The sequence below is a fragment of the Rousettus aegyptiacus genome, unplaced genomic scaffold (genome assembly GCF_014176215.1).
Source record: "Rousettus aegyptiacus isolate mRouAeg1 unplaced genomic scaffold, mRouAeg1.p scaffold_m13_p_6, whole genome shotgun sequence".
In the NCBI taxonomy this organism is placed as follows: Eukaryota; Metazoa; Chordata; class Mammalia; order Chiroptera; family Pteropodidae; genus Rousettus; species Rousettus aegyptiacus.
The window spans coordinates 1,014,644-1,023,690 of NW_023416309.1; the positions used below are offsets into that span (position 1 = coordinate 1,014,644).

At 33.4% G+C, this 9,047-nt stretch overlaps 1 pseudogene; it reads right to left on the reverse strand.

Annotated features, from left to right (window-relative positions):
- Positions 1-3,966: 3,966 nt before the first annotated feature.
- Positions 3,967-4,085, reverse strand: LOC118604349 (annotated as a pseudogene).
- Between the last annotated feature and the right edge of the window lie 4,962 nt (positions 4,086-9,047).

Below are 9,047 nucleotides of genomic sequence, written 5' to 3' on the forward strand. Positions count from 1 at the left end.
ATGAAATTATTTCTATGGATATTTATTAATTTAAACTTTTTGTAGTAGAACATTCATATGAGAAACCCAACCAGAATAGAATATGTGGAGTGCAGATATGCTGAGGGACGTCTATAGTGAACAGACTGGCACATATCGGCTACATCTAATGGGCACTAGTAGACTGAGGCCATTCAAATTAAGTGGCTTAATCAGATATTTGCTTAATAATTTGATTTGTTGTGCAGCTGCTGACATTCAAATTTACTAGAAAACACCAATTGCTTCCCAAATTAGTTGTGCCAATTGAAAGCTCTACAAAGAGTGTCAAAATCTTTACCTTACCCTCATGTTCTCTAAACAAAGTATGTTCAGTTATATATCTATATCCATGTCCATATCTATCCATGTATCTATCAAACATCAATCTATCATCTATCTATCTATCTATCTATCTATCTATCTATCTATCTATCATCTATCTATCATCTATCTATATCTATCACCTATCTGTCAGTCTACCTACCTACCTAGCTAGCTAGCTACCTATCTACCTAGATATTTAGATATTTAGATACTTTACTAAAGCGATGAACATGATCATTATTATTGATAAGACTCTTTAACAATGCATAACACATGAACAGCAAAGTACATGACTCAGAAAGGTAAAGTTCAATGAATTATCCCAAATGAACACACCTGTGTAATCACTGCCCAATCATGGAAAATAAAATTACATTACCACCATACTGATTCCTTCTTCAGTCTTCCTCTCAGTGTAGTCCCCTTCTTTTATTATCCTGGCTTGTAACTTTGTAAGCTGATTTTGAATATTATAGAAGTGGAATCACACATTTTCTTTTAAGTCTCGCTTTTTTTTCATTCAATGTGGCTTGTGAGATTCCTCTATTACATTGTTTGTAGCTGTAGTTTGTAGGATTTCATGGCTTTGTAGATTTCCAATGAATATTTTATAACATTTATCCATTCCATTAATAAATGTCATTTGCATTCTTAACAATATAGTGTTTTCCAAAGGATGCTGCTAGGAATATTTTCTTACCTGTCTTCTGATGAACATATGTATACAGTTCTGTTAGATATATACCTAGGAATGAAATTACTGGATTTTAAGTATGCATATAATCAGCTCTAGTAGATAATGTCAAATGGCCATTCAAAGGGGCTGTACAAATTTCCAGTCCTACCTGCAATGCATTCTTTTTGCCAGTGCTTGGCATCAACAGTTAAAAATATTTCGCTAGTGTGATGGGTATATAATAATACTTTTTTCCTTTTAGGTTAGGTTTTTTGAGGAATAATGAACTTACAGCAAAAATCACCTTTTTAATTGTATACTTCTATGAGTTTTAACAATTTATAGTTGTGTAGCCACTACCACATTTTCAATACTTCCTCAACTTCTATTTAAACTCCAATTTACAGCAACTATTGATCTGTTTTCTGTCCCTACACTTTATCTTTTCTAGAATGTCATGTAATCACACAGTATTCCATTTTGAAGGTAGTCTATTGCAATTGGCTTTCGTCTCTTGGCAAGAGCACATTTGAGATTCATGGGTAGTGTCCATTCCTTTTTGTCATTGAGTAGTATTCTATTGTGTGGATGTACCAAGTTTGTCTATCTACTTATTAGTAGAAGGACACTTGTGTTGCTTTGGGGTGAATAAAGCTGTTACAAACACTCAAGTACAGGTTTTATGTGAACATAAGTTTTTCTTTCTCTTGGGTAAATACCTAGAGGTAGGGTTGCTTGGTCATATGGTGTGTGTTTAATGTTATAAAAAACAGCCAAATCATTTTCTAAAGTGATCTTACCATTTTGCACTCACCAGCAATGATTTCACGAGTGTTCCAGTTGTTTGGTATCCTCGCCAATGTTTAGTTTGCTTTTTTATTTTACCTATTCTAATAGGTGTGTATAGATATCTAATTGTCTTAATTTGCGTTTTCCTAATGACTGATCAAATTGAACATTTTTTCATGTGCCTATTTACCATCTATATTACTTCTTTGGTGAAGTGTCTGTTTAAATCCTTTGCAAATTTTTTATCAGATTGTTTTTTCTTTTTTTTGACAAATGGGAGATACAAGTCATTTGCTAGATATGTGGTTTGCAAATATTTCTGTCATTCTATAGCTTCTGGTTTTCATTCTCTTAATCATGTCACAGAGTAGAAGTTTTAAATTTTGATGAAGTTCAATTTATTAACGCTTTTCGGATGTGCATTTGGTGTAGAATCTAAGAAATCTTTACCTAACCTGAGGTCATATAGATTCTCTTCCATGTTTTCTTGTAGAAGTTTTATAATTTTAGGTTATATGTTTAGATCTATGATAAATTTGAGTTAAGTTTTGTATATGGTATAAATATATGTTGAGCTTTTTTAAAAAGTTGACTTTCAACTGTTAAACCAGTGTTACATTTCTGAAATAAACCCCCCTTGGTCATAATACATTGTCTATAGTTATTATATATATAGTTAGATTACATAAATTATGTATTGAATAAATTATAAAATATATAATATATTATGTTACATATGATTATGTACATCATTTGCTAAGGTTTTGGTAAAAATTTTTACATCTATATTCATAAAAGATATCAGTCTCACTTTTCTTGTTAGTGTCTTTGGTTATATCAGATTATAAAAGACAATGACTTGCAAAGTGTTTTTTTCTTCCCTCTGCATGTTTTTTTAGAGAAGTTTATGTAGAACTGGTATATTTCTCCCTTAAATATTTGGTGGAATCCACCAGCGAAGCAATCTGAGCCTACAGAATTTCTTGTTGGAAATGTTTTAAACTACTAATTTAAATTCTTTAAGAGATATAAGGTTATTAAATGTTATCTGTTTCTGAGTGAGCTCTGTAGTTTGTATCTTTCTATGAATCTGCCTATGTCATTTAAGTTGTCAAATTTCTTGGCACAAAATTGTTCAGAATACTCTTTGTATTCTTTTAGTTTCGATAGCATCTGTAGTTATGTTCTCTCACTTCTCATATTGGCGATTTGTTTCTTTTTTCTTTCTATTCTCATCAGTCTGGCCATAGGTTTATTAATTTTTTGAGCTTTTCCATGAACCAGCTTATGATTTAATTAATTTTCTTTATTTTTTAAAAGCTTTCATTGATGTTTATTATTTCCTTCCTTCTGTTCAATTAAGATTTAATCTTCTCTTCCCTTTTTTTCTTAAGATAGTTTCTTAAGGTAGAAACTAAGGTCCTTGATTTGAGACCTTTCTTTTTCCCTAATACTAGCATTTAATACTATAAATCTCCCTTTAGTACTTTTGCTCCATCCCACAAATTTTAGTATGTTGTATTTTCATTTTTATTCAGTTCAAATAATTTCTAATTTCCCTTTGGATTTTTTCTTTGATCCATGAGTCATTTAAAAGCACGTTAATTAGTCTCCAAATATTTAGGTATTTTCCAGATATATTTCTGTTATCTCTAATTTAATTTAATTTTGGTCAGGAACCATACTTTGTATTATTTGAATTGTTTTAAAATTTGTTGAAACTTGCTTTATGGCCCAGAATATGGTCTGTCTTAGTAAATGTTTCATGTGTACTTGAAAAAAATGATTATTCTGAAGTTGTTGGTCAAAGTGCTACATAGGTGTCAATTAGATCAATTAGGTTAATACTGCTTTTCAACTCTTTTCATCATTACCAATTTTCTGTCTACTTGTATAAATTATTGAGAGGGATATTGAAATCTTTAATTGTAATGTTTTTTTTATTTCTCCTTGTCATTGTGTCAGTTTTATTTATGTATTTTTGAAGCTCATTTTTAACCAGGTTCCTTAATCATTATATATAATCATCTTTTTTGCTCCTTTTACACATATTTTTCCTTTCCTTTCCTTTTTCTTTTCTCACGAGGCAATCCTTGATTGACCTCACAGATTGCAAGGACCTTGTCAGTTTACAATCCCTTATTTCTTATTTTTTAAGCCTACAGCACCTGGTCTTCCTAGGCGGTCTCCCATCCAAGTACAAACCAGGCCCGACCCTGTTTAGCTTCCAAGATCAGACAGGATTGGGCTTGTGCAGGGTGACATGGCCGTAGTCCATGCTTTTACTTTTGAAAACTGATTTGTGATTTTATATTTAAAGTGAATGTCTACTGACAGGTTATAGTTGAGTCTTGCTTTTTCTTTTTCTTTTAAAATTCAATCTGACCATCTCTGTCTCCTAATTGGCATGTTTAGGTCATTTCTGTTTGACATAATTAATATTGATATAACATTTGGGGTTTAAATCTACTATCTTGATATTTGTCCATTGTCCTCTTTGTTCTCTCTTTTCCCCTCTCTTCTTTTGGGTGAATTATTTTTTATAATATTGTTTTACTATGTATTGGCTTATTAACTATATCTCATATGTTCTTTTTGTAGTGGTTGTTCCAAGGTTTATGATGTAATCTTTAACTTATAATAAGATTATCCTACTTTTCTAACCTAAGAATCTTATAACGATATTAATCCCTTTACCTTCTTTCATCCTGTGTTACTGTTAACATATATTTTACTTCTGTTTATGCTATAAACCCCACACTACATTATCATTTTTTTTGTTTAAGACAATTATCTTTTAAATATGTTAAATATGAGAAGAAAGTCTTTTAAATCTACCCATATATTTATCATTTTTAGAGTTTAGAATTCCTTAACATAAACCCAGATTCCCAGATTTTCATTTGGAATTATTTTCCTTCTGCCTAAAGAAATTATTTTTTTATTTCTTGAGGTACAGATACTCCAGAGATGAGTTCTTTCAGTTTTGTTTTTTTTTGTTTGTTTGTTTGAAAGTCTTTATTAAACCTTAATTTTAAAAGACTTTTTTTGAGGCTGGACAAAGAATTCTAGTTCAATAATGTATTTCCTTACTATTTCAATAGTTTAAAGATGTTCCTCTACTGTCTTCTTCCTTTCATAATTTCTAATGATAAGTCTGCCATCAAAAGTCTTTGTTCTTTTGAATGTAGTATTTATTTTTTATGTAGTTGTTTATAATGTATTCTCTTTAACATTGGTTGACTTGTTTTTGTTTTTTAAAGATTTATTCTGCTTGGGGTTCGTGGAATTTCTTGGATCTTTAGATTTATTTTTATTATCAAATTTTGAAAAAAACAATCATTTTTTCTTTAATGCTCCTCCCTTTTCTTCTCTTTTTTTAAAAAAATTCAGTTAAGTGCATATTAAACCTCTCGATATTATCCCAAAGGTTGCTAATTTTTTTAGTCTTTTTCTATATGTCTTATTCTGTACAGTTTCTATTGCTATATCTTCTAGTTTATTATTTTCTTCTATTTATTTAATTGGATTTTAATCTCATCCAGTATATTTTTATTTAATTCATTGTATTTTTATCTTTAGAAGTTCCATTGGGTTACATTTTTATATCTTAAAATTCTCTCATTATACTTATGTTTTCCTCTGCATTCTGGAATATATAGAATATATTTAGAAGAGCTGTTTTAATGTCCTTTGCTGCTCATTTATTCTTTCTTTCATTTTAGGATCTGTTTCTATTGAATGACCCCCCACCTCAGTTACAATATTTTCCTGCTTTTTGCACGTTAGTAATATTTAATTGAATACAGAATATTGCCATTTATACATTACTGGTTGCTAGATTTTGTTATATTCTATTCTTTTAATTAATTTATTTATTTTTATGGGGACTTTGGTTAATGAAATCTGGTTTCAGCTGTACATTTTAACAGTAAGGCATATATATATATATATATATATATATATATATTTACATTGTGTGTTCTCCTCCCATAGTTAGATTTCTTTCTGTCACCACATATTTGACCCCTTTTACCCCATCTACCTCCCGTCTCCCCTCTCCCCTCTGGTAACCACTAGTCTATTGTCAGCATTTATGAATCTGTTTGTTCGTCCTGTTCATTTGTTGCTTTTAGGTTTATATCTCATATATAAGTGATAATTTTTGACAAAAAAAAAGCCAAAAACCTACAATTAATAAAGGAAAGTCTCTTCAATAAATGGTCCTGGGAAAATTGGAAAGCCACCTGCAAAAGAGTGAACTAGACTGTTGTCTATCATTATATACCAAAATTAACTCAAAATGGATTAAGGACCTGAATATAAGACCTGTTGTATTCTTTAAATGGAGATGAGTTCTGTCTGGTGAACACCTAGGTTACTTGGAATCAGTTGGATCCTTTAGAACTTACTTTGATGATGAAATATTCTGTAATCGGTGCTGTTCAAATGGTAGTCATGAGTGGCTCTTGAGCACTATCTATATGGCTAGTGCATAATTTTAAATAGCTACATTTGGGCAGTGGCTACCATATTAAACATTGCAGCTTTAAAGTCTTGTTTTCAAGCTTTTTAAGGGCAGATTTGTTGAGCCTTTATTCTAAGATTTATTTAGTCCCACTACTAAGGTGATGCTCTTCCGAAGCCTCTACCTAATCCCCTGTGTTCTAGGCGGTATTTTCATTCTGATTAGTGGGTCATGAGCCATTCTTAACTTTGTGTAAGATCTGAGAATTGTTCTGTCTATGCATTTCTGGTGAGTTTTTCCTGGCATCGATGTTTTCTTTTTAAACATATGTGTATCACTACTTAGAAAAAGACTCAAGGGGACCCCTTCTGCAGATTTCCAGAGCTTTCTTTTTGTGTAACCTCCTCTTCCCCAATACGCTGCCCTGAAAATTCTGGCTTTCATGGATTCTCTAAACTCTAGTCTCTATATTCACAAAGCCAGACTACTGGGCTGTTTGGGTTCCCCTTCCCTGTACTGCAGCCTCTAGACAATAAGCTGGTAAAATCATAGGGCTCGCCTTGTTTGTTTCCCTCCTCTTCAGGATCCCAGTCCTATGCTGCCTGTTGTTTAATGTCTAAAAACTGTTGTTTAGTGCAGAAGAATATCTGTTGCCAAGAGTGGAGGCAGAAGCTCCATCCTTTTACAATGTGTAGTTAAGTTAGTAATAATGGTTAATTTAAGTGTTTGATCAATTCACCTAAAAGCTTATTTATGGAATATGATAAAATTATTCTTAAGCAGATTCCTATTGATACCACGTTTTCATTAAAAATCCTAAAGACTCTTGATTTAAATACAAATGGGCAAATTGGATGGACCTACTGAAGTCACCTTGGAGGAACACATCTCTTCTGGTTTGCTAGAGTGGCAGAGAGAAGAGAGTTGCATTGAGAGTTATTTTGAACCTAGCAAATCTTCAGGGCCATCAACATGGGGCTCAGATTTACTTAGAAAAATCTTTTCTCTTTGCATCTTTTGCCAATAGCTGAGAGGATTCAGATCGGGTTCACATATGTTGTAGACATTTTTGGAGGGGATAGCATATGGTTTCTTTCTTCCTTCCTCCTGAGTTCTGGTGTATCCTACCCTGCTCCCCTCCCTCACTGCCATGCAGAGTGTAAGAGGGAAAGGCCTGTCTCAGGGCTGGATGGGACAGCCAGGTTAGCAAAGATAACCTGCTCTGAGAATACAGCATAGTCAATTCTTTTAACAAAAGTACTTAGCTGGGGTCAACTAGTTTTAAATTTTTGAAGCATCGAGAACATACTCAATGGAAGCTGTTGACACTTTTGGAGACATGAAAAATCTTTTAGTAGCTGATTTGACTTCCCAAAGCCCTTTGGAGTCACTCTGTTTCAAAAACTCATGGAGAGCTTAATTGAGATGTGAAGATGTCAAGCAGTGTCTCCTCTAGAATGTTCTAAAGCTCTTCCATGGTTGGTAATATTCAAATCCTAATTATAGAGTTTAAGCTGGATGTATGGATACCTTAGATATTGATACTATGTATCTTTTAGAGCCATTTTCTATCATAATATTTATTTCTCCATCTATGGAACTAACATTAGACAGTTTCATTGGGTTAAAGGGAAATGAGAAGAGAGATAACCAGCTTAATCTACCTTTCTCGACTTGAAAGAGAGTACCCTTGATTTTTTAGGGAGAGTTATGAGTTAAAACCCCATCTATACTAATTTGGCTTTCCCACTTGGCAGCCAAAAACAATGAAACACTTCAGAAAACTGTGATCTGACTCCAAGCCCTCCCAGTGGCAATAAATTCAGGTATATTCGCCACTTCCACTTAATGTAATTTGTCTAATGTCCTCATCATTTCATCATCACAAAATTAGATAATATATTGGTTCTCATTCGGGTTTTGAATTTTTTTGTGGATGCTGGGCAAGCCTTTTGGCATTCTTTTGTTGGCAAGTATGGGATTTCTCATCAAAGAACATTAGTTAAATCTAAATGTTTACTTATGGATTACATTGTGGAACATCTGTTCTTGGGCCATGGGTCCCTGGGACCCCACTTGTGGGGTCACGGAGCAGCGCTTGCTCTGGCTTGGACTAGTTATCAGCAACTAGGTGGAAAAGTAAGGAAATAAGGACAAAATGACATCAGTTGCTCTTCCAAAAGATTAGTTTTACTGGTTTCAACATTTCAATTTAAAATAAGAATTCCACTGAATTCAATGATGTTTACCTACTGCCTATCTTGGACTTGGCACTGTGTTAGCCACTGGGAATGCAGCAATAATGTGGATGGGCAAGATTCCTCCTTCACAAACTGACCACTGAGTGGACAGTTTAACAGGCAATTACAGTATGTACTGTGATGGGGGAAGCACATATGCTGGTGGACTCGGAAAGTGAAGTGCATGGTCAGGAGTTAGGGCATTGGGGGTGGCCTTCTAAGGGAGCATAATACCTAAGGTGTGTCACCTTAGGCTACAAAGAAATAGGATAAGAGAGGGTGAGGGTCTGAGGGAGGGTGAGAGTGGAGAGGGAATAGAGGACGAAAGAAAGAGAGCGCTCTAATTATCTTTTGCTGTGTGATAAACTACCCTGAAACTTAGTGGCTTAAAACAATCACTTTATTATCTCTCTCTCACCTTTTTTGGGTCAGGAATCTGAGAACAGCTTGGTAAAGTGGTTCTGACTCTAGAAGTCATTGGTAGGAGCTGGAATAGGAGGACTGGGGTCTCTCCCTCTTTTTCCATATT